Source organism: Lynx canadensis, chromosome B1 (genome assembly GCF_007474595.2).
Source record: "Lynx canadensis isolate LIC74 chromosome B1, mLynCan4.pri.v2, whole genome shotgun sequence".
Lineage (NCBI taxonomy): Eukaryota > Metazoa > Chordata > Mammalia > Carnivora > Felidae > Lynx > Lynx canadensis.
This window is the reverse complement of record NC_044306.2, coordinates 196,834,194-196,860,655: the sequence shown is the minus strand read 5'-3', so window position 1 is coordinate 196,860,655 and position 26,462 is coordinate 196,834,194. Positions and strand designations below refer to the sequence as shown.

General features: G+C 41.8%; 1 long non-coding RNA gene across 2 annotated transcripts in view; it reads right to left on the bottom strand.

The window, feature by feature from the left end:
- Nucleotides 1–4,263: 4,263 nt before the first annotated feature.
- Nucleotides 4,264–26,462, bottom strand: part of LOC116738032 — an 86,043-nt gene continuing 63,844 nt past the window's right edge. Inside the window, exons 3-4 of one of the 2 annotated variants that reach the window (XR_004343560.1) lie at nt 20,148–20,232; nt 4,264–5,044 (exon numbers count right to left, since the gene is read on the bottom strand). This is a non-coding gene — a long non-coding RNA (uncharacterized LOC116738032). Of the gene's footprint in view, nt 5,045–18,869; nt 19,293–20,147; nt 20,233–26,462 lie in introns of those variants that run through there. The other variant, XR_004343561.1, reaches the window with a different exon arrangement.

Genomic DNA, 26,462 nt, shown 5'->3' with positions numbered 1-26,462 from the left:
TGCCTGGGGGAGGAAGTCAAGCCCATTAAGCTCTCTAATCTCTCCCCCCTAGGTCATTTCCTCCAGCTACGAATGAATCATACGGTTCCCTCCTCCCCATCCACATGGCCTGGGTACCACACCTTGGAACAGGGGCCTGTTTTCCAGGTGCGGTCTCACCAGTGCCATATAAAGGGGGATTATTCCCCTTCCTGCAGCTTGACTCCTCACACAGGCCGGCCCCCGGCAGGGCTGGCTTTCCTTGCGGCCAGATCACATTACGAGTGAATATCTAATTTGCAAGTTCTATGTCATACCTCAGTCTCACAGCCCTGCGGCTTCCAAGCGAACATTCACTTCTTCCTCCTTCAAAATTAGCTGAGTGCCCAACAACGGGAGGAGGAGAATGGAATGTACAAATGGTCGAATAAAACGGGAAGGCCCGGAGTTGCTATCTGACCACGAGGACGTAACTTCGTCCCTTAGTTAACAATCTGTATAACGGGGTCCTAATTCTTGCTGCTATTACAGAGCCCAAAATAAAGTGGAACATTTAATGGACTGGAATTCATGTCCTAATACCAGCTTTCCCACCGACCATCCCTCTTGTCTTCAGTCTCCCCATCTGTAACATAAGCAAATGGAAATAAATAGACTCTAAGGTCCCCTTTAAAAACAAGGGGGTTTCTATGCTGGGCTGTGTGACTAGTGGCTGAAAGATTGTTCCAAGAGTTTTGAAATCCTAAGAATTAATATCATTGGTTACCTTGTTATATTTTTTAAGCGCCAGATCACTAGGATGTTTTGGAGACGACGGCAGAGGGTAGGTAAGGGTAAACGATCTTGTGGTAGAGTAGTATCATGATCCCAGTTCTCCCCACTCCCAGATCTGTACTATGTAACTTCATAGAACATCTCACCATAGTTTTGTTTTGGCCTTTTTTTGGAACAGTCTGATATGGGTGCATATGATACCAGAAGGCTCAACAACTTTATGCATATTGGGGTTGCTTCTCTTGCCTTCCTCCATAGCCATGCAGAAGACATGCCCAGGAACCCACCGGCCCCAGAAAGAGGAGGAGATGATGTAGAGAAGAGTTAACGTACAGCCACGCAAGCAAGCCCAACCAAATTGTAGCCTCATGAACAATCCCAGCCAAATCCTACCAAGCCCTTCCTGAAAGATCTGATCCCTGCTGATAAGCTAGAAATAAATATTTGTTGTCGTATACCACTGAGTTTGGGGGAAATTTGTTACACGGCGTTATTTTAGCAGATGACACAACTCTGAACCTAAGTGCTTCATAATTTCTTTAATCTACAGGAAAAAACCCATCATCTCTAACTCACCTCTCCATCTCAATTTCTCCATTTTCATCTATCTTCTCTCTTTCCTCCCATCTCTCTTCATGGTGTGTCCAACACTGAGCCAACACTAACCCTACTGTCTCTGGCCCAGTCCCCTCCCTGACACTGCTTTATCCATCACCTCATCTGTCAAAATAGTTCATGCATCTTGACGTCTCTAAGCATGACTTTTCTCAGGAGGTGAATTTAAGAAGAAAACATTATTTGGACGAAATAGGTTGTCACAACCCATTTTGTTTGGGGGATTTAAAAGAAAAGTGTCCAGGGCGCTTGGGGGGCTCAGTGATTTAAGTGTCTGACCCTTGATTTCAGCTGAGGTCATGGTCTCACAGTTCATGAGTTGGAGCCCTCCATTGGGGTCTGTGCTGACAGTGCAGAGCCTGCTTGGGATTCTCTCTCCCTCTCTCTCTTGCTCTCTCTCTGTTCCTCTCCTGCCTGTGCTCTCTCTCTCTCAAAATAAATAAACTTTAAATAAATAAATGAGTAAATAAATAAGAAAATGAAAATAAAAATAAAAATAAAAGAGTCCATCCCCTGGTAATTCCCAGAGGGACAAAAAGATAAGCATCCTAGAAATAATCTCGACCAGCTCTGTTTGTCTAAGGCTTATACCCTGGGAATGGCTCAGTAGGACGACTTTGACTATAAAGCAGTATCTAGGGCTGGGCTGGTGGAGGGGGCGGGGCGGTAACAAGTGTGGAAGCTCCTTAGTGAGGCTTAGTATGGAGGGAGGATCATAGAAATCATCATAGCCCGTGCAGGAATATGTCCTCACACATCAGCCTAGGCTGTTACAGAAGGCAAAAGCCTCACGTACGGCGGCGAAGTGTCCAGGGATGTGAATCTCCTGCACCGACAATTACCATCCAGAGATTCAACTCTGGATGAATTGAATCCTGATGAGCAGAAGGGAGTCGGCTTTTTTATGATGATCACTATTGGCTCTTACTCTGAAACAATATAAACAATAAAATAAAGTGTATTTACTTATATTTATGCTATTGCGATTTACTTTTTAGAAATGTTAAATATGCTTCCAGAAACTTCTTCAAATAAATTTTAACTTAGGGTTCCCTTGGTTAGGGCCCAGGACTAGAAACTAAAACATTCAGTTCACTGCTTTTATTCTTCCCCTTGCATAGGAAACCCTATGTCAGAGAAATTTGAAATAAAAATAAGGGCTCTTAAGGGGGGGATGTAAATATCTTATGGGAGGTGGACATTCAGTGGGTATACTGCATATGATTTATAACAGCAAGCATTCAGCAGATGTGCATTAAAATGTGCATGCATTTCATAAAATTGTTTCTAGAATTCTAGCATTGATAGAATTTAAATTCCATCAGACAAGACACTCTGTTACTTATTTGTAGCTATATACTTAGTGCTTCTCAAGGTAAGCTCAGATATTTGTGGAATAGATGGATGGATGGAAGACGAACAGATGAAACATTAAATATATATTAAAAATATATAATATTACATTGATATTATATATATTGAATACCCACCATATGCCAGATATACCTTTAAGCTGAGGGGATACAAAAAAATAGGGGTGCCTGTGTGGCTCTGTCAGTTGAGCATCCGACTCTTAATTTCAGAGTTATTATATTGAGCCCCACGTTGGGCTCTGAGCTGACAGCACAAAGCCTGTTTTGGATTCTCTCTCTCTCCCTCTCTCTATGACCCTCCCCCCTTCTCTCTCTATCTCTGTCTGTGTCTTTGTCTCTCTCTCTCTCAAAATAAATAAATAAGCTTCAAAAAAAACCAGTAAGACAAAATATTTACCTTGAAGAAACTTCAGCCATCCAGTTCTGATAATATTTGACAATCCAACAATTAGGCTGCTCTGATTTATGGTGGAATATAACATATATCTTTAGACAAATATGGTTTCACTTGGAACAAGAGCACTTCATTGTGTCATCTCGACCAAGCCATTTTTGATAGAATGTTTTTCAATGAGCTTACAATCTCTGTCTTTGGGTGACTGTTGCCCCCATCGAATAACAGGTCTTTGAGGACCAGAACAACATTCCATTCTCAATTTGTGACAGTTGCAGGTACGTAAGAAATATCCATGTTCATAGAATCTCCAACCAAATTAATGAACGCATCTCCCAAGTTTAAATATTTATAAGAACAAGTCTTCCCATTAAGTCTTCATTTTTAAAATACATAAATGAATGAAAATGAACAAAAGTTTCATGATCGCAGGCCGATTGGATGATTCTTTCAAGAGCATGCACATCATCCTATTTTGCAGAGCTGTGTGCGGACAAAGGACGCTATGAGGTATGAATATGCTGAGACCAGAATAGGTCAAAGACAAGAGGGGAGTGGGGACGATGTCCTCTAGCTCTTCCCTCCAGGAAATATGTCTCTTCCCTACTCTAGTTCTGAAGCAATTGTACATAAAATAGAGATGTTAGAAAGTGGGAAATAAAATATTAACTTTATACTGGTAAAGACTAAGTCCACGAGATATTGGAGTTCCTCACAATAAACCCCAGAATTACACAGCCATCTGCAGGCCACCACAAGCTGTGCTGGGTCACCACAAAGGAGGCAAATCTCTACAAAAACTGTCCTGCTTGTAGCAGAAAGAACGAGGTCTCTCTGTGGGAATCTGGTTTCCAAGAGAGAGAGGGGAGACAATGGAACAGGGTTATGAGTGTCCAGTTTCTCCTTCGTAATTCAGTCATCAGAAGAGCCCTCAGGAACCACCGAGTGAGGCAACATGAGAGGCCAGAAGTGTTACTCTCATGGGTGCTCCCCACATGGAAGGATACATACGGAGTGGAGAAGCATTCCTGCTAATCGAATCTTAGTCCCAGAGACTTGGGGATGGGCAGAGCTCTGGATCAAGTTCACTTCTGAGAAAGGGTGAACTTGAGAAGTAGGGTCTAGGGGGTGATCTAAGATCAAAACCATCAATGACTTGGTTGACAAGAAGCCTCGAAACAAGCCTGGAACTCCAAGGTCTCCCAGATAAGTTCTGTTGTTGCAGGTGCCCTCCATACCCCCTCCCTTTCCACTGAACCCTGGCAGCCATATATTTCCTCTGTTCTTCTGTCACAGCACTCTGAACTATATCATTCTCCCCGTTCTTTTCATAGTCAATTTCATATCCCTGCATGGTGCCTTTTTGTTTTAAGTGTCAGAATTTCCTTCCTTGTTTCTTGGGACGGGCAGGCATGAAGTGCAGGTCTCGATCTTCAAGAGACTCTTTAATTAATGCTTAATTTAATGTGTGGCATACAGTGAAGAAAGGGGCATATAGCTTTGTGTAGAGTCAAATGATGCCAAGGGAAAAGGAACGAAAAAAAAAAAAAAGACATCGGGCATTTCCAAAGCCTCGACTCTGAAAGTTGCAGGTTGACATTGATTAAAATACCACACATTGTAAAACGTGTGAAAGAAAGTGAACTGGGGCCAGCAAAAATAGTCTGTTCCCTCAGGTGAGTAAAATCTTGGATTACATGAATTGCATGGATGCTAGACCTAGCTGGAGGTTATCCTAATTTGAACAAGGCATCATCTTTCCACACCGCAACTGGCACTTCATCGTACGACTGACGTCAGAACGACCAGGAATGGTGTTTCTGTAACATGGATGGTCGTTTCTTAACTACAGCACTGGGCTCTCCGAGGTCACGTGTTTCAGGAAATCACTTGCTTCAATCGCTTTTCTCTGTGCAAGGGGAAGGAATAAACATTCGTTAAGTATTTAGGAGACGCGTATATCCTGCGGGTTCTATTTATCTTGAAGAACCCTCAGTAATACAACAATCCAACGAGCGTCTGCTGTTTACGGTGTGGGTACCTGCCTTCTCTATCTTTCTTCTTCACATCTTCATTGAGATGGTATTCACTGCTAGAAAACATTCACCCTTTTGAAGCGTGCACACGGATGACTTTTAGTATATGCAGTCCATGACCGGAGTCTAAGTTTGGGACACCTTTATCACCCCACGAAGAAGCTCCATACTCCTTAGCGGTCACTTGCCACCTCTCACCCCATACTGCTAGCCCCTGGAAGCCACTAGAATGCTTTTTTGCCTCCGCAGATTTATTTGCCTCTTCTGAACATTTCATATAAATAGAAGCATGTGACTGTGGGCTCTTGGGGCTGGTTTCTTTCACTTAGTGCCATGTTTTCAAGATTCATCCGTGTTTTAGCCTTTTATCAGTACTTTGTTCCCTTTTATTGCCGAATAATGTTTCATTATACATAGATAACATATTTTGTTCATTCTTTCATCGACTGATGTACGTTTAGGTTGTTTCCACAATTTGGTTATTATGAATAATGCTGTTATAGGTATTTGTGTACAAGTTTTGGGGCGGACATATGTTTTCATTTCTTTTCCCCTTAGGCCTACGAGTGGGACTGCTGTGAGAATGTTCCTTGATTTCTGAGCAAGGGGAAGAATCCTTGGGCGGGGGGGGGGGGGGTGGTGGGGGGGGTGGTGGGGGGGTGGTGGTGTTAGGAGACTCTGTACAAGTAGAACCAAAACCACTGATGCTACCATATCAGAGTATACCAGCTTCCTCTTGCTGCTATAACAAATTACCACAAATTTAGGAGCTTAAAACAACACCATTTTATTTTTTTTTATTTATTTATTTTATTTATTTTTTCAACGTTTATTTATTTTTTTTGGGACAGAGAGAGACAGAGCACGAACGGGGGAGGGGCAGAGAGAGAGGAGACACAGAACCGGAAACAGGCTCCAGGCTCCAAGCCATCAGCCCAGAGCCCGACACGGGGCTCAAACTCACGGACCGCGAGATCGTGACCTGGCTGAAGTCGGACGCTTAACCGACTGCGCCACCCAGGCGCCCCAAAACAACACCATTTTAAAAAATTTTACTGAAATCCAAAATGGGTCAACAGGACTGCACACCTTCTGGAGGCTCCACAAAATAATCTATTTCTTTGCCTTGTCCAACTTCCTGAGGCAACTAGCTTTCTTTGGCTATGGCCCCATCCTAAATGTTAAAAGCTAGCAGCCTAGTATCTTCAAACTCGGTCTCATGCTCACTCTCATTCTCTGCTTCTCTGTCATTCTCCTCCCTCTCTCTCTCTATCCCTCTCTCTCTCTCCCTCCCCAATAAGACTCTCATAAATTGTGGGGTCTTTTAATATCAGGAGCTTTGAGGGTATCATGTCCAGTCCATTGATATTATAAACTTGAATTACCCAAGCATAGAAACTTGAATTAATTTGGGTTTTATTAAACGAGAGAAATACATTTGCTATTCTCATTTGGACAGTTAAGAATATTAGTACCACAGAAGCACTTGATTACAGTGGTTCTATTAGTGGATCCTTGGGTTAGACCTCTAAGGATCAAACCTGAGCTCTATCATTTACCAGCAAAGTGGCTTTGGCAAGTTATTTAACCCTTCTGTGCCTTAGTTTCTTTATCCATTCAATGGAGAATATAAGAATATTATTTCACAGACTTGTTTTAAGAATTAAATAAAATTAAAAAAAAAGAATTATGTAAGATAATGATACACGCAAAGTGCTTAGGACAGTGCCTGGAATGCAGTAAATGTTAATATATGCTTACGATTATAAAACCAGTTAAAACTTGTTTAAAAGAGAATGAGTCAGGTGAAACTATATGAAGCCATGAAAATGTGTTTCTATGAGAGAGATAAGTGATTTACAGGAAAGTCTCCAGCTTTGTGTCTTTATAAAAAACTGTTTTTCAGGCTACCAGTGTCTAAGACTGAGTCAAGCTGGCGGTCCCAGTGCTGAAATATTTATATTATTAGAGATCCTAAGCCTCATAACAGAAAATGAGGCTAGGGGTCTTTAGTGTCCCAATGTAGCTTTAATTTCCCCCTGCAGAACAACATTCATAATTACCATATGGTGGGTAACATCTCTGGAGAACCTACCGTGTGCCAGGAACTGTTCTGAGCACTTAATAGAAATTAACTCATTTAATCCTCACTCCAGCCTGTAAGGTAGATCATAATCTCCATTTTATAGAAACAGAAGCTGAGGTCCAGGGAGTCTAAACATCTTGTTCAATGGTACACAACCTGGTAAGAAGCAAACCCAACAGGGTAAGTTTGATCTCTTGTTCTTAGGGGTGTGGATCTTTCACAAGGGAGACGGTGAACATGGTGAGTGTGGGAGCCGTCTCTGGAGCGATTTTGTTAAAGAGCATCAGTTGGGTAAAGTTATATGAAGCCATGAAAATATGTTTCTATGAGAGAGAAGTGATTTACGGGAAAATCTCCAGCGTCGTGGAGATTTTGAAGTCTGAGTTTGAAGTCTGGCTTTGTGAGGTACACAAAGCGTGGGCAACCTCAGGCAAATTGCTTAACCTCTCTGTGCCTCACCTGTACATGGTGGTGGACATGACCTCTACTTCATGGCGTCACTGTGAGGAGTAAATAACATTTACAACATTGCCTCACCCACAGCGAATGCTCAATAAGTGCCTCCAAATCAGAATAGGGTTTTGTGTGTGTGTGTGTGTGTGTGTGTAATAGGTTCTGCCTTTTAAATATCTTCAAATATAAGGGCACCTGGGTGGCTCAGTCGGTTAAGCGTCCAACTTCGGCTCAGGTCATGATCTCGCGGTTTGTGGGTTCAAGCCCCGTGTCGGGCTCCTTCGAATTCTGTGTCTCCTCCTTTCTCTACCCCTCCCCTGCTCATGCTCTGTCTCTGTCGCTCAACAATAAATAAACATTAAAATAATTGTTTTAAATATCTTCAAATATTAAAGAAAATTAATTCTAGCATGTATGTTCCATCACACTCCTTGATACTTGCTTTTAAGCTCATCAGCCTTCCTGTGAATTTTCTTATTCATTTGTTCATTGTCTTATTTCTTCAGCAAAATGTTTTGAGCTTCATGCATGAGCTAAATCCTGTATCAGAGATTCTCACATCGAATCCTTATAAACCACCTGTGCATACGATATTTTTGTCTCCATTTTCTTTTTTCAGTGAGAACATAGAGACTCAGCAATGCTCTGCTGGGTCGTGGAATGAACACACTGAGCAGCCACAAAAGACCGTGAGGTTGGCTTCGGTTAGTTGCCAGCTCTTGACCTTTAAAGGTGTATTAAATCTGAGCTTCAGTTTCCTCATCTACAAAACAGAAATGATAATTATCTACTTTCCAGCGTTCTGGTGCAAGTAGCTCAATATATTGGTATGCCTACATGAAATTAAGGTTCTCATAAATGGTTACTTCTGTTATATCTATTCATAAATTTCTTTGTAAAATTTAGTCTGCTCTTTCTAATGAGACACTAGTGGGCTCTTTGCATAGAATGCATTAGGGCAAACTTTCATCTAAGTTTTTTTTTTTAAATGTTAATATAAATGATGAAAAGGTAGCCTGGAACATTTTACACATCTGTTACAAAACTCCTGGGAGTTGACTTGAATCCAAAGCAGGTGGCTGGGCAGGACATACTGGTCTGTATGCAGAGCTGGACTTCCCTCAAAAGCCCACAAACCAAGGAAAAAGTCCAAGAGAACTGTGAGAAAACAGTAATTAATAACTACAAACACAGCTTCTCGTCCTTGTGATAAAGTTCCTGTGCAGAGCCATAGAGAGATCAATTCCATATTTTGAATTCTCGCCCCTAACTCCAAAGCATAACCAACAGGAGTGAAGCTCTATTAACACAGAGTACCAATCATGAGTCAAATGTACTAGGTATTTTATGTGAATTATCTCTTTTTATTATCCACAAAACAACGGTTATGGGTTGAATTATCCACCACCCCCCAGATTCATATGTTGAAGCCCTAACCCTCAGCTCCTCTGAATGTGATTTCATTGGGGTATAAGGCCCTTGCAGATATAATTAGTTAAGATGAGGTCATTAAGGTGGGCCCTAATCCAATATGACTTATGTCCTTTTAAAAAGAGGAAATTTGGACAGAGACATACACACACACACAGAACATCATGTGAACATGAAGGCAGAGATTAGACTGATGCTTCTATAAGCCAAGGAATACCAAGGATTGCCAGCAAACCCCCAGAAGCTAGAAGAGAGGCATGGAACAGATTTTTCCTTAAAGCTGTCAGAAGGAAGCAACCCAGCCAATACCTTGATCTTAGACTTGAAGCTTCCAGAACCCTGAGACAATAAATTTCTGTTGTCTAACCCAACCAGCTTGCGGTACTTTATTATGGCCGCCCTAGGAAACTAACACAGCAACCCACAAAGAGAGGCATTGTTGGTTTTTCGGAAACTTACACTTAGAAAATTTGATTGTCTTGCCCAAGGCATCACAGCTGGTGATTGGTAAAGTTGGTGGGACAGGCTGCTAGGCTATGTGAGTTCCATTATCCACTTTCTTGCTAATCTTTATGTAACAACAAGATGTCCCTTGTTGTATTTGCACTGGACAGCTAAACCTTCTCAGAAATCGAGTACGTTTTACATAATAACTCACATCCAGAAAGACTGCTGACTTACCCCCTCGAGAAACATCACAACCTTAAAAAATAATAGCAAACATTTAAATAGTACATTTTGCACTTACTGGTATTGGCTTAGGTTTTCACAGAAACCCCTATGAGCGAATCTTGCCATCCCCAAGGGAGAACATACACAAAGAGGCTGTGAGATTTGCTAAAGTGAGGCAAATGAGCATATGCCCAGGCCAGCCCTGGAGCCATAGGTACCTAGTCCGCCATGTTGTCTTCCTACCATGAACACAAGCTTAACCTGCTTCTTCCACATCTGATGTATCTGCTTCTTACCTGAACCAGGCAAAGTACTAGGTGGTCAGAGTATGTATCAGAAAAAGCATGGCCTTTGGAATAGGACACATGTGAGTTTAATTGTCAGTTACCTCGAGCAAGACCCTCAGTCTCTTTAACTAGAAAGTGGACTATAGTGAAGATTAAGATAAACTATAAAAAGTATCCCACAGAGAATTCTACTATATAAGTTGTATTACACTATTCCAAATAGCACTTGGCTTAACCCCAGCTTCCTTATTTATTCAGGGCACTGTCTTGAGTTTATGTCCTTCACTTAGCTGTTGACTCATATACATACAGACTGTTGCGTTACGTGGCTGAAATAACACTTTCTAGATTTTTATTTCTATGCAAATGCAAGGAATTAATTGTAAGGAATCTACAGAGATACAAAAAAAAAAAAAATGCCCAGAACATAGAAGGTATTAAATACATTTTGCTTGGAGTGCCTGGGTGGCCCAGTTATTTGAACATCCAAGTGCTGATTGCAGCTCAGGTCATGATCTCAGGGTCTGTGGGAGCAAGCCTCGTGTCAGGCTCTGTACCGACAGCATGGAGCCTGCTTGTGATTCTCTGTCTCTCTGCCCCCCCCCCCTCTCTCAAAATAAATAAATAAAGTAAAAAAAACGTATTTGCTTATGAATAAAAGCTATTACACCCACCTAACCCCCAAGATTCAGAAGAACTTGTTGCAATGGACATAAACAGGATCAGTTTCACCCAGACAGTATTTGCACAAGTGAGAAAAGGAAGAGAGCTCCTTTATTCTGGAAAGTTAGAAACCATAATCACTAGTCTCATTAGTAAGAACATCTCATGTCTTGGGTTTAATTCTAACTAAAATGCAAAGTTTCATTAAAAAAAAAAAAAGAACTCTGTGCAATTTCTTCTAAGTTAACTGTGAATTTCATTTTAAATCCACTCATCCCCTAATTCAATATTATTACACATAAAACATATTTTAAAGCATGTCCCTATGCAAATATTTCTTAGAAATACATATATGGATTTGTCTTGGAGGAATTCTGATAAATGTGTTGAGATCCTTGTCTAAACTGGGTTTGCTATTTGATAACTGGAGATGTTAGGAAAACCTATCTCATACTTTTCCTTTGGACACCAACCCCAAGTGATCACCGAGCGTTCAAAGTCAATACCTATTAATGCTTGTACATATGGTATTAATTCCACATTAATTCTGTCAAAAGTGATATCATAGTTAGAAGTTCCAAATGATGACATCACTAAAACAACTTGGTTTTCATGAGCGTGGGACCAGTCAGTGCCAAAATCCAGTTCAATGTATTCATCCGTCTATTCTGACAAGTTCAGTTTAATTAGTTCATGGCCTCATAACGAACAAGAGACTGGCTTTCTGTCCGATTGCCAGAGCCATTTCTATTCTCTTCAACTTAAGTGCCAAATGCTTACACTGCTTTGCCCAATTTATACCTTTGCCTATAATTACTGGTCCCCAAGGTGTGATTGTCCTTTTTCATAAGAGTTTGTGCAGCTGCCAACATGAAGTTGTAAATAAATTGTAATACCGTTGCTATGAGGTGTAAAAATCCCACAGCTCATATCCAGAGCCTTGTATAATAAACTCGAGTAAACATTCCATTTCCTGCAAATGATTGTGGTCTGTGACTAGATTTAGAAAACAGGGCAGTAAGTCAGCTTTCTTTAATGAGTCGTTGAAAACAAAGTCGTATCCCATGAAACCAAAACCTGTCTTTGACAAAAACAAATAGCTTATTTGTAAAAGACCCTCCAAAGGGGGATAGATTTTTCTGAAGCTCATGATCTGAGTTCCATTTCTGCAGTTGGAAGAGCTTGAACAATAGCAACCCTGCTCTCTCAACAGCACCCACTGCCAGTGAAGCCCAAGGCATTGGTTTTCTAACAAGGGAGATAATGTGCTATGGGAGGAAAGAAGGAGAGAATCAGACGGAGAGAGACCCAGTTTGATGGCTCACTCTTCTACTTGCTAGCTGTGCGACATTGGTCATTTAAAACCTCTGTGCCTCAGTTTCTTCAGCTGTAACTAGAGAGAATGACCCCCACTCAGAGGGTTTGGTTTGATCACACAATGAGATAATTAAAAGCAGAACACATGTCTCTAGCAATAGTCCTGTCTGACAACAGGTGACACAGGATTGGCAATTTCTTCCTCCTTTTTCTTTATAATAGACACAAAACCTACATTTCTCGATTTCCACAGAACCAACCCTTAGGCTTTGTGTGGAATGGGCTGCAATTAAGGAACAAGCCATATATATATATTTTTTTCTAGCACTGCTGTTCTTAAAAGCCTCGATAATGCTTTCTTTTAAAATTGCCTCATCTGTGAAACATGGTCAAGACTGCCAAAGGGATACCCTAACTACAAACTCTATAATGTCTAAAAATTTATTGAGACTCTTGGAATTGTTCTCATTTTTTGAATCAGAAGTTTCCCTGATTATCTTTCCTGCTTAATTACAATAGAATTTAAGAAACATAGATGCTTTATATCAGAATTTTATCTTACGAAACACAGAGAAACCATGGCTTCCACTTTACTATGAGGTAAAGTCTGTAATTGAATCAGTTAGGTCAAGAAGCAATCATTGATTAAGGTCATTGTGTGCCCAAGAGCCCAGATCTTTTAGTGGGAAATTAAATTAATCAAGGCTAACAATTCATTCTTGTACATCGCAAAGACCATTAACGCTACCGAATTTTTTTCACATGGTTTCTCCAACCGTGTATATTTCTCAACTTCCTTTGTAGTTAGTTTGGGCCCACTGGACTGGTTCTGGCCAATAGACCAGAATCGAAAGCGATGTGTATTATTTTCAGTTAAAGGAAGTTGAGAGTCAGTGTATCTCCTCCACATCTCTTCCCAGCTTCAGAGACCCTGGAAAACACGTACCAGGCGTCATAGTAGAAGATGAAGTAGATAGAACCCGATCATAGAATTTTGTGCCAGTAAGCGATCAGATATCATATTAAGTATGTGGTGGTCATTCGCTGCAATCGTTTGTATGATCCCGTGCCCTTCTATTAGATCTCAGTCCAGAGTTTGCCTTGCTTTGTGTTCTAGAAAAATCATCCATTTGTTTCTCAGCTTTTACCAGATGCTGTGTGTAATTAGGGTCACGTGGCTAGTCCTCCTTTAAAAAAATAAAAATAAAAACAAAATTAAGTTCTGTCATTCAGTCATGCTTGGGCTTCCAAGGAATGTTTCCTATTTTCAGTTACCATGGGAAATCCACCATCATTTTGGTGTCCATAGCATCCTTCAATGGGGGTCACTTCTCCTGGGTCCTACCACGTCTGCTGGGCACCCCATTTTCCCAAGGCTTCAGTGTCTAAATTGGCTTCCTGTAGTTGCCATGAAGAACTACTATGGAGCGGGTGGCTTAACAGGACAGGAATTTATTATCTTACAGCTGTCAAAGGTAAGTTCAAAGTCAAGGTGTTGGCAGGCTGCACTTCCTTCCCTGCCTCTTCCAGCTTCTGGTGGCTGCTGGTATTCCTTGGCTTCCTTGCGTTATATCTCTGTTTCATCCCCACATCACCTTCTCCTCAGTGTGTGACTTCTCTTCTTTTTTTTTTTTTTTATATTGTTTTTTTCAACGTTTATTTATTTTTGGGACAGAGAGAGACAGAGCATGAACGGGGGAGGGGCAGAGAGAGAGGGAGACACAGAATCGGAAACAGGCTCCAGGCTCTGAGCCATCAGCCCAGAGCCTGACGCGGGGCTCGAACTCACGGATCGCGAGATCGTGACCTGGCTGAAGTCGGACGCTTAACCGACTGCGCCACCCAGGCGCCCCTGACTTCTCTTCTTATAAGGATACTTTCCATTGGATTTAGGGCTCATCTAGATAAGCCAGGAGGATGTCTTCATCTCAAGATCCTTAACGTAGTTACATCTGCAAAAATCTTTTTTTTTTTTTTCCAAATAAGGTAATATTTACAGATTCCAGGCACTGGGACTTAGACATATCTCTTTGGATGCCATTCTTAGGCCTACTAAAATACCTCCTATGCTGATGTGAACAACACAGAACACTCCCCCCATTTATGTTGCCTTCTGACCGCCGCTTCTAAAGCAGAGTTGCTTTGCTTCTCAATGTCAGTTCTCTTTGCAGAAGGATAAAAAGGATGTTCCTTTAGTTTCTTCCTCGCAGCTCCCACCTCCCTAGGACTCAGACACAGGCTAGGGGAAAACAGATAAGCAGGACTTCATTAGACACTAATTGTCAAGGCCAGGCCCTCAAGCCAAAATTTTCCTTGGGAAGAATATTTCTTCCGCTAAAAGACATGAGGGTCCCTCCTCCTGGCTAACCTACCTAGCAGTTCACTCGCTCTTTGCTAGGATTTTGGTTTCTAGGGATACTCAAAATAGAGCCTCAAACCTGCACCCCAAGTATGGTTAGTTTGCGTTTCCTAGTTCCGTGAGACTTGTAACCCCTAATCCCCGTAACCAGACTTACTCATTTCTCTCTTCTTGTCTCTCACTGTAGATACGCCTATTGATTTTCACTAAGGGCACCGAATGGATCAACTAATGTCACATTTCAAAATTAAATTGTCAGTATTCCTATTTAAATAATTAATTGTTCTGTGACCGTACTCATAACATATCAGAACAGAATCGGACCTTAAATCATGTTTTTACGCCTCTCATTTCATAGATGGGAACACAGATCCCAAAAGGGCAAGTGACTTACTCAGGATCACCTGACGATTCACACCAAGTACAATTATTTGTTGGAGTTACCCAAGAACATTGGTTTCCGGTTAGAAAACCAGGGTTTGGACCAAACCCTGGCACTTACTACCTGCTCGAGACTGTTCCAAGGAAGCCACAGGGCCTTTCTCCTCTTTAGCTTTTTCTTGCTCTGCCAAGTGGAAATAGATACCACCCTTCTGACCATCTGTGCAGCTCAAGTAACCTCACACAGGTAAAAACTGTCTTGTGAACACTCCTCGACCAGAACGAGCTTCCTGAGAGCAGAGAGCATATGTCATCCTTGATTGCCACTCCCGCATATAGCTCAGGGACCGACCCAGGAGCAGTGTTCAGGGAAAGTGGAGACAATGACCAGGTGAATCAATTAGTTAATAAAAACTCATGCTGTGAGAGAGGAAATTAGTATTACCCTCAAATAAAAGGAGACTGTACAGAAATAGGGATTAAGAGCATTGGCTCTGGAGCCTGGCTGCCTGGGTTCAAATCCATCACTTACTAGCTGTGCTACCTAGGGTAAATCACTTAACCTCTCTGCTTCGACTTCTCATCTGTAAAAGGAACAGAGTACTGGTACTCACCAATGGAGTTACGGTGAGACACACCAATGATACAAGGCCTGACAGAGTGACTATCAATGAATATTTTCATTGTAAGTGTCATGTTTATACCCTTTCCTGGAATGCCTTCTAATCTAGCTCCCCTTTTGTGTTTTGCATCCCATTTCGGCACTCTGCCTTTACGATGGGTTTCCACATGTTTTATCTTCTTTTGAATTATTAAAAGAAAGCGGTGATCACAGACGTCTTGGTATTAACTTATGCGTGCTCACCATAACAAAAAAAGGCACACAGACTGACAAGGATAATACAACAAGATGACATCTGGAAGCCCTCTGATACTGTGAAAAAAATGCCACTTTGAAAGAGGATGCCAGAGTATTTGACACTTCACAAATGAGATTCTTGGAAACTCAGCCAGGAATGCTACGATTAACCTGCGCTTCTCTCTTGGTCGCTCTCCTAGGGCTCCTTTAAATGCCTTTGTCTATTTCATCTGTCCTGAAGTCTGGTAATACCATGCTTTTATTGTCAACAAACTGCTACATGTTTACAACCAAAACTACCACAGTTACTCCAGAGAATCGTCCCCCTCCCCCTCACCTGCTCTCTGTGGCACTCCTGGAACCCACCTCTTCCTCCAACAAACTTACATTTCACATTTCAAACTCAACACAAGTGTCCCTGTCACTTCAAAAAATTCTCTACCCACTCCTCCTCCACACACTTAACTGTCAAATCCAGAAGGAAAGGACCCAACTCTGATGTAAATTTCCATCTACAGTAACATAAGACAGTGCTTCTTATGTTGTACGTACCCAGAAATGTCTTTTTGAATGAATCATAAATTCATGAAAAAAGGATTTTGGGTTAACTTTGATAGGTTGTTTTAACAAGCAGAAGGCCAAAAAAAAAAAATTAAGAAAAATGTAAAATATATACTTGGAATAAAAAAAAATACATCTTGATTCTTTTCCTGATAATTGGGGAAGACCAGTAAAACTTGGCATTATTAATCTAGCTTGTGGAATACTGATGTTCTGTAGAAATTTTAAGACCAATTGAATTAAACTATCCCAAACCACATAAAGCAGATAAGAGGGTAAAATGTGGTCAGCTAAAAAAAAGTGACAAATGTTTTATTACCGCAGCTCAAACTCAATCAATGCCTATCCACACTAAGCCACAAAGATGAGAAAAATAATAACTATCCTGTCCTGGGACCTCCTATGCTTTAATGTTTACAAGTCCATTCTTTTTTTATAAATTTTTTAAGGTTTATTTATTTTTGAGAGAGACAGAGACAGAATGCGAGTGGGATAGGGGCAGAGAGAGAGGGAGACACAGAAGCAGAAGCAGGCTCCAGGCTCTGAGCTGTCAGTACAGAGCCTGATGCGGGGCTCGAACTCACGAGCTGTGAGATCATGACCTGAGCTGAAGTCGGACGCTCAACTGACTGAGCCACCCAAGTGCCCCGATAAGTCCATTCTTTTTACCTTGCAACTCAGATATTATCATTATTATTTTAGAAATTAAAAAAAAAAAACCTAAATGAATGTTAAATGAACTACCCAGAGGGAAAAAGGCAGTGACTGGAGAAGCTAGAATTTGAATTCATATGCATTTGATACAAAGCTCATGTGCTTTTTTCCTCCACCAGGTTTCAATAGGTTGGAGAGTAGAAAACAACCCAGAATTTGAAAATAATCAGCTACTTGCACAACCCCTGTACAGATCATCAGAAGTTTGAAAATCCAGGAAAAAAAATGTTTTAATATAATGGAATTGTAAAACTATGACATGCAGAGCAGAATAAGAAGTGCTTTATCCAGATGCGAAACTAAAGTCTAGGAAGGTTAAGGAGCTAGTTCAAAGTCATATTACCCTCAACTGTTTATATGTGCTTTTATTAAGCTGTTCATTCAATAACTAACTCATCAAAAATGTTTGAACAGGTATTTTTCTAGTCACCGGAAACACAGGGATAAACAAGAAATGATCCCAAGCTTCAGGAATTTTGTAATCTGTTAAAGGAGACAGGCACACAAATATATCATGATAACACAGTGCAATCTAATACTCCTAACACAGCCTTCCTTTGTGTATCTTCCTAGCCTGACTTCAGTGTTTTTGAGCCCTCCATGGTCCCACATCCAAGAGCTCCAGAGAAAACACAAAATACTGGAAATATAGATCTACCACAAAGTTAGTTTTATGCATCTAATGACCCTGGCACAATTAGAGAAGAGCTGTAAGTTATGATCTGTCATCTTCCTCTCTCTCCTCTTGGTAACTACTCCTTCCAAAAGCCTATCACTCTCATAGAAGCTACCAGATAGTCCATGACCTTCTCTACACCTACTTTCTGCTACAACTATTTTGCCTAAGTTGGCTACCTGTGAGAAAACTTCCCTGGGACTTTGGGTCTTGGTACCAGGACCAGCAAGATTAGCCTCCCTAGGGCAAGTTATTTGCCCTCTCAGGGCAAATGACGGAAGACATAAATATCAGGGGCCATCAGTATCATGTGATGGAACTATCACTTTTGGAAGAGAGCCGATCTATATCTGGAACCCCTAATATCTGACTACCTAATTGCCACCACTTCTTAGATATCGCAAAGCTACTGCAACTCAGTATGTCCAAAGCAAACTTAGACTCTTTGCCCTAAACCCGGGCATTTGCCAATATTCACTGCTGCAATGAGCAATGCCCGAACCCGCTTAGTCATGCAAGCCAGAAAGTTAGCATCTACCTTAGGCCTTTCCTTCTCCAACACCCTTCATAGCCCACCATTTCTTGCCCTTATCATAATCACTCCTAAATAGTTCTGTTTTTTACCCACATGTCTCCATATGTATCAACCATAAGCCCAAGCTACAAAAAGGTTGTAACTGATCTATCACCATCCACTGCTGAACCCACAGTCCATTCTTCAGGAAGTGTTCAACTTCAAATATTCCAATCTCGGCTAAAACCCTGCAACGTTTTGCATGTACTTCTTCAAATAGAACGAAAGTCCTATAATACTCTGGCCTTTGTCTCCCGTCACCCTCTCCTCCATGCTCAAGAGGACCTACTCAGTCACGAGATGTTTGCAAACAATCTTAACTCCTACTTCTCCACTCAGGAATCTCGCCCTCAGGGGAAACACCTGTCACCCCCATGACCAAGCCAAACCCCTCATCATCCGTCTACAGCATCTTGTATCTTTCAGAAAACCAAAGTGACCCGAGCTCAGCTGATGGAACGCAACACAGCTATGGTACTCCACCGTGTGATTCTCTGAATAAGATGAATTTCTTCCACCAAACTCCATGAGGTAAGAACTGAGTAGGTAGAGACCAGGTTTGCTTTCTCTCTCCATTATGTCCCTAGACTCTATCACAGTACCCATGCAATGAAGCCGAAATATTACACGGTGACCCTTAATTTGTTCTCATGCTTTGCTCTGGCGACAGTAGAAAATGACAAGCAATTTTAAAGGTGGAAAACGGAAGCGAAATCTCTTCAAACAATTACAATTTACAACTCCGTAGAGAGAAATCTCTGCTACGCTTTGAGAAATCTATGCAAGTTCTCTTTCCCCCAGACGGTTGACTCCATGCCAATCCCTGCCTTGCTCAGTCCCAGGTAATTCTACTGAGCACCAACATCCAGGAATTCTTGCAGAAACCATCTTCGCTTCCCTAAATTCTGCTCAATGCCACGACCACTTGGGGAGTGCCTAGCACTCTAGGTGAGGAGGACTCGGGATGGAAGCCTTGGCCTCAGTCATCAATATGCTCCCAGTCAGTAGTGCTCCGGAAGACCACTCCCTCCAGGCCCCTCTCTCAGATACCTGCTCCCATTTCCGCTCTGTTGCTCAGTCAGTAAAACCTGCAATAAAAAATACTGTTGACACAGACGCTTCGGTGGGAACTTAGCCAGCACTGGGAGCTTTTGTAAAGCAAAAACAAAAACAAGCATCATTTGGGCAATTTCTCTAAGTTTTCCTTTAAAAGCATTAGCATTCTTTTTTTTCATTTTTTTTAACGTTTTATTTATTTTTGAGAGAGACGGAGACAGAGTACGAGTGGGGCAGGGGCAGAGAGAGAGGGAGTCACAGAATCTGAAGCAGGCTCCAGGCTCCCAGGGTGTCAGCACAGAGCCCGATGCGGGGCTCAAACTCATGAACCTCGAGATCATGACCTGAGCCGAAGTCAGACGCTTAACCGACGGAGCCACACAGGCGCCCCCATTAAGCATTCTTTATTCATGGATGAGCTACATGCTGCCTCCAAAGAACCATCACTGAGATTTGTAGAGACAATAAATAGTCCCCATGACTCCTTACAACAACCTGGTTTGGCAAGGGACAAAATGGTTACCTTTATGATCAGTTTTAAGTGTTTCTGACTCAACCCTAACACTATATCTGACTGATAGCCATCATTAAGTACATCTTCACTGAATAAATAGAAGAGTGAGTGAATGGGTGACTGCTTTGTCCTGCTCTCATGAGGTGTATGTGCCACTGTAGGACTACCTCCCGATTCCCAAAATCTCTCCGTGAACCCTATGTTGATATTGAGTAAACATACCTGGAAAGAAGCAATTTAGGGTGGTTTTAAGAGCAAAGATCCTGTTCCCAAACTCGTGGCTAATTTTATGGCTGAGAAGTTTTCATGGGATCCATTAATAACCTATGTTTTACCTTTTGAAAAAAGAAACGAAGGGTTTGACCTGACTCACCTTGGAGAGAACATCCATACCACCCTGACATTTTGAGACCATGCAAATGCCTTCATCTGCCGCAGCCTTCTGGCTCCTCCACCATCTGGAACGACAGCCAAATAAAAACATTAATTCTGTTCTTCAGAGATGCTACCAATAAATTACACGTGAGAGCATTCCAGAAAGGACAAAAGAGCATATAGATTTTATTAGCAGGCAGTGTCCCATCTCCTGGAGGAAATGTACTAGGAAGAGCGGGGTAGAGTTGGCCTGCAGGGTGCTTGCTGTAGTGGGAAAAGCAGTGGACGGAAAGTCCAGACGATGTCAATTTAGTCCTGGCTTTGCTGCTAAGGAAAGCAATCAACGTCCCCATGCCTCAAATTCCTCTTCTCAGAATGAAGGAGTTCGATCTCTAAAACCCTTACAGGTCCCACCCTCCACGACTTTCAAACCTCTTTGATATTGGCTGCGTTCTAGCTATTTCGTAATTAATATGTCACATGTCCCAACCCAGTCACCAGGTAGAAATAGACATGTAACTTGTAAATTTCTGATTGCCCAAAAGATTGTTCTAAATGAAATTTGACGTAGTTGATCTTAAGATATCACAAGACATTTTTGCAGGGGAAAAAAAAAAGGCCGAAATCCTGTCTTGGCCAGAAAATATTCATAACTAACAGACTTTCACCCAATATTGAAAATGAAAGTGGCTGGGGCAAAGTGTGCCAGAGACTTGGGCACTCCCCCAGAGCTTCCCTTCATGTCATAGAAAAGTCGGCTGGTAAAACATGGCAAAGATCCCCGCTGATAGTCCCAAGAATAATAAGTGTTTCTACCTGATAGTAGTGAATAGCGTCTTCCAGTTGGCGGCAAGCATTTCCTTTCTAAATAGCTCAAAACCTAACGTGATACAGTTTGTAGATTTTGGGGGCAATTCTTGGAGTCTAATAGAACGTTGCCTTGGATGGTTGAAATACACTACAGTAAAAGGATCCAGGCTCCTTTCCGCTAGGAAAGGGCACACCTAATGCTATTTTAAATGGCCTTGTTTTTTAGGAAATGGTCCTGTCATTCAGGTTGAAGGATTCAATTGCGTGACTAATTATGTTTTCCTTTGCAAACTAGTTCACCATCCATTATGCAAAAGACTTAATGAGCTATTTCTAGAGAGGGCAGGCTGCATTCAGTCTTCTCTATGAAAACATTCGCAGAATAAATTTAGAGCAAAAATGCCAGCTCCAATACCATCTTCTCCAGCGGCCCTTCTCATTGGTAGAATTAATCTCTCTTGTGTAACGTGCTATTGGAACTCGTTGATTGTTCTTCTACTCGTACATTTGGGTAAAAACGAATACATTTAAAACACAATAGAGGGGAGACCGCAACTCACTTGGACATGCATGGCATGGCATCTCTATCTTTTATATTAAAAAAATATGAATTTTATCCCACCACAGAAAAAAATGCAACAGGACTATTGATTCACAACTGATCAACCTGATTTCAGGTACTGCTGATGGTTATAGGAATCGGCAGACTGTTCCGTAACTTTTTTTTTTAACTCTAGAAGGCAGAATGCTATATTGGCATCTTTATATGATGTGAGCATGTGGTAAAGGGGCAGAGTGGTGCTCTCCTCTGCCTTCCTCTGTACCCCATGCTCTAGTAATCTTGGATCATATTTTAGTTATTTTTAACAGCTTTATTAAGGCATATTTTCATATTTCATGCCCAGTCATGGTAACCCTCATCCCTACCCCTCGCCTCAGGCAACCCTTAATCTACTTTATGTCTCTATAAATTTCCCTTTCTAGACACTTCATATCGATGGAATTCTATAGCATGTGGTCTCTTGTGTCTGGCTTCCTCCACTTAGCATCATGGTTTTGAAGTTCATCTACAATGTAGCATCAGTAGTTATTCCTTCTTATTCCATTGCACAGATACGCCACATTTTGTCTATCCATTCCCCAGTTGATGGGCATTAAGCTACTTCTACTCTGGGGCTATTATAAATAAAGTTCCTGTGAACATTGACTGGTGCACACATCAGTGTGTGGATATTTCTTTCGGGTAGATATCTACAAGTGACCTTTTTACTGTTTTTATTCAATTCTTGCACTCGCATTAACTCATTGGCCATGGGTCTATATAAGTAAACCCTCCCCTGTGGAAGCACATTAAATGAGTGAAGTTTATTCCCTTGCAGGGAAAATAAGACATGCACAAGGAGAATATAAAGCGATGTCCTAGAGAGGTAGATTTTGAAGGAGGGAGATAGTGGGTTTGGTAGAAAAACAGAAAGACTTGCTGCATGAAAATCACACTTGTGCAGAGAATAAATGAGGTTTCAAGAGCTGGACTTTCTCCATGCAGACCACTTTATTTATTTTTTAACTTGTTTTATTATTTTTTTAATATACATCCACATTAGTTAGCATCTAGTGGAACAATGATTTCAGGAGTAGATTCCTTGGTGCCCCTGACCCATTTAGCCCATCCCCCCTCCCGCAACCCCTCCCATAACCCTCAGTTTGTTCTCCATATTTATGAGTCTCTTCTGTTTTGTCCCCCTCCCTGGTTTTATTTTATTTTTGCTTCCTTTCCCTTATGTTCATCTGTTTTGTCTCTTAAAGTCCTCATATGAGTGAAGTCCTATGATTTTTGTATTTCTCTAATTTCACTTAGCATAATACCCTCCACGTAGTTGCAAATGGCAAGATTCCATTCTTTTTGATTGCCGAGTAATACTCCGTTGTATATATATTCCACATTTTCTTTATCCATTCATCCATCGATGGACATCTGGGCTCTTTCCAGACTTTGGCTATTGTTGATAGTGCTGCTATAAACATGGGGCTGCATGTGTCCCTTCGAAACAGCACACCTGTATCCCTTGGATAAATGCCTAGTACCACTTTCTTTTAAATGCCCCATATTGCACTTACTTACATCAAGTGTGAGGAACAACAGTCATACTGATTTCAGGGTCAGGATGTATGGCCTCTGGGCTTGACTCAGTCTCTCTCTAAGTGTGCGTCTAGATTCTATAGGTTTTGTGGTTTTCTCACCATTCTCTTTTTTTTTAAATTTTTTTTAACGTTGATTTATTTTTGAGACAGAGAGAAACAGAGCATGAACGGGGAGGGTCAGAGAGAGAGGGAGACACAGAATCTGAAACAGGCTCCAGGCTCTGAGCGGTCAGCACAGAGCCCGACGCGGGGCTCGAACTCACGGACTGCGAGATCATGACCTGAGCCGAAGTCGGCCGCTTAACCAACTGAGCCACCCAGGCGCCCCTCACCATTCTCTTTAAGAATCATCCCTTTCCTCTTGAACCATTGCTCCATTTTACCTCTGACCTGCACAGGGTTGGAGGAAGACGTCCTTGAGATATTGGATAGAAGTTGCTTCTTCAAAAAAGTATAAGTTTTCCTCCAAATCTATGCACAATCTCTTATAGAAATGGACTGACATGAGAAATAGCTCACAAGAAGAGGTCCCCTGTATACAAGCTGACAACAGGGAGCTCAGCTGTATTGTAGAACAGCTGAGCGGGCCCTACCTGACTACCAACAGGCGTATCTCCCTGATCTAGCGGGTACCAGTCTGCTCTCTAGACATGTGAACCTAGTTGTTCTACCCTTTCTGCTTCTTTAATATGTCCAGTTACATATCCTGTTAAAGCCTTTGAATTTACTATTTCCCCCTGCTCAGAACGTTCTCCTTCCTATAATCCAAAGAGTTGGCTCCTTATTATTTTTCATTATCTGCTTGTAAAGCCGTCCTCTGATGGAGACCTTCACTGACGACTCCAGGCAAGAGTGACATCAATGTATGTGGTGGACCCAAAATGTAGTAGGCGCTCAACACATCAAAGCTAGAATTAACCATTGCTATTAACACCAGTAGTTTGCTAGGACTGCAGTGACAAAGCACCACAAGTGATGGCTTATACCACAGAAATTTAGCTCACGGTTCTGGAGCCTAGAAGTCCAAAATCAAGGTGTCAGCAGGCTCGTTCCTTCTGAGGGTTGGTTGGCAAGGACCTGCTACAGGTCTCTATCCTTTGCAGACACCCACCTTTCCCTATGTCTCTTTATTTCTTTTTTAATGTTTATTTATTTATTTTGAGAGAGTGTGTGTGAGCAGAGGAGGGGCAGGGAGAGAGGGAGAGAGAGAATCCTAAGCAGGCTCTGTGCTGTCAGCACAAAGCCCAACATGGGAGTCAATCTCATGAACCGTGAGATCAGGACCTGAGCCAAAATCAAGAGTTGGACGCTTAACTGACTGAGCCACCCAGGTGTAAGATCATGATCTGAGCCAAAATTAGGAGTCAGATGTTTAACCTACTGAACCACCCAGGTGCCCGTCTCCTATGTCTGTTTAAATCATCTTCCCAGGGCGCCTGGGTGGCTCAGTCGGTTGAGTGTTCGACTTCAGCTCAGGTCATGATCTCACAGTCTATGAGTTCGAGCCCCACGTCAGGCTCTGTGCTGACAGCTCAGAGCCTGGAGCCTGCTTCAGATTCTATGTCCCCCGCCTCTCTGTTCCTCCCTGGCTTGTGCTCTCTCTCTGTCTCAAAAATAAATAAAAACATTTTTAAAAATAGTAAATCATCTTCCCTATATGTGTATCTCTGTGTCTAAACTGCCCCTTGCTATAAGGACACCAGACATATTAGATTATGGCCCTCTACCCTGATGACCTCATTTTAACCGATTACCTGTAGAATGACCCTATTTCTAAGTAAGTGCAGACTCTGAGGTCCTAGGGACTACACTTTCCCAAATAAATTTTAGGGAGACATAGTCCAGCTCATAACACACACTATTAGTCAAAATCCTATCAAAACGACATTGTTCCAGAAGGAAATTACTGTTGGAGGAGCCCCAATGGAGATGAAAGCTGGACAACTCTAAGCAAAAAGCAGACGAGTGCATGGGAGGTCTTGCCCATTGGATGACACGTGCACTCAAATGCATTTGACTGACCTAGACTGCTCTTCAGTGAGGCATGTCGCTGTCTCAATAAAGCAGACATTCTCCCGGTCAGGAAGACTGGCCAAACCAGACCGGGTTTTCAGTAAGGAGCTCTAACCCACCCGGACCACTCTCTCATGCACCATGTAAAGTCAAGAACACATTTAAGCCTGTGAACACTGGCTATTCAAACACTAAACTAATCAAGAGTATGGAGACAAAGACAACAGAGTTAGCTAAAAGAAAAGTCAAACCTAAAATGTTTCTCTGTGTTATAATTCACTCATCCTGCCCTGGCTTATCTACTTTTTCCTAATTGAAGGTCATTGTCCATTCACCAACAGCTTAGGTCTGCTACACAACCTAATTTTTTTTTTTTTTTTTTTTTTCTGACCAGTGGAGAGGATGCGATTAAAAGAAGGAAATGAGAATTTCAATTTTGGATAAACAACAAAGCCTCTGACGTGCAAACGATTACTTGCTCCTAGTGAGGTAAAGTAAGTGTGAATGTGTAATATTTGACATATCCCAAAAGAATTTGCATTTTAATGCTACATCTTATGAAACAGGTTGAACAAGAGCTATCTTAAAGTCAAAGGAACTAATACGGAGATCAAGAGACTTGGCCAAGGCCCAAAGAGCACTTGGGGCAGCAATGTGTGGGCTGACGTGGGGGCTCCAATCCTGACTTCCAGTCCAGCACCCTTCCCAGATTTTGTGGCTTGAGGAAAGCTACAAGAGAAATGTGGAGGAAGGGGCAGGTGTACTTTGTTCCAACATCAGTCTTGGCCACCCCCAAAATTTATGGGTAAAGTTGTCTCAGGTCACCCAGTGGGTGGCATGGATAAACATCATTTCATGCTCAAGAACCCAATATGACTACTCAAGGACTTGGACATTAAATTTGATGCCCCTTGAAATATTCTAGGTTCACTACGTTTTTAAGGGGGTGTGTGTGTGTGTGTGTGTGCGTGTGTGTGTGTGTGTGTGTGCCTGCGTTTATGCTTTAAATATCAATCAACTACCAGAAAAATGATCACGGGTAAAACAGGTCAGGGAGAAGCCAAGGACAAGGAGAACATAATGAACCCCATGAGGATGCAGTTACCAACCTCTTAGGTAACTGCTGCTCTAGGTTTTACACTTGGGTCTCTTTGGCCCACGAAGATATGGAACATGTGAAAAAAATCCATATGGAAAAATGTAAAGACATTTTGCAGAAAATTAGAATCTGGGCTTAAGAGAGATGAAAATTTCTTCAGAGGCTCTTGCCAACGCACCTCATAGAGGACACATGGAAACAGACCAAAGCAGCCTGTCAGGCGGCCTCGGCCAGGGAACATATTTTTTA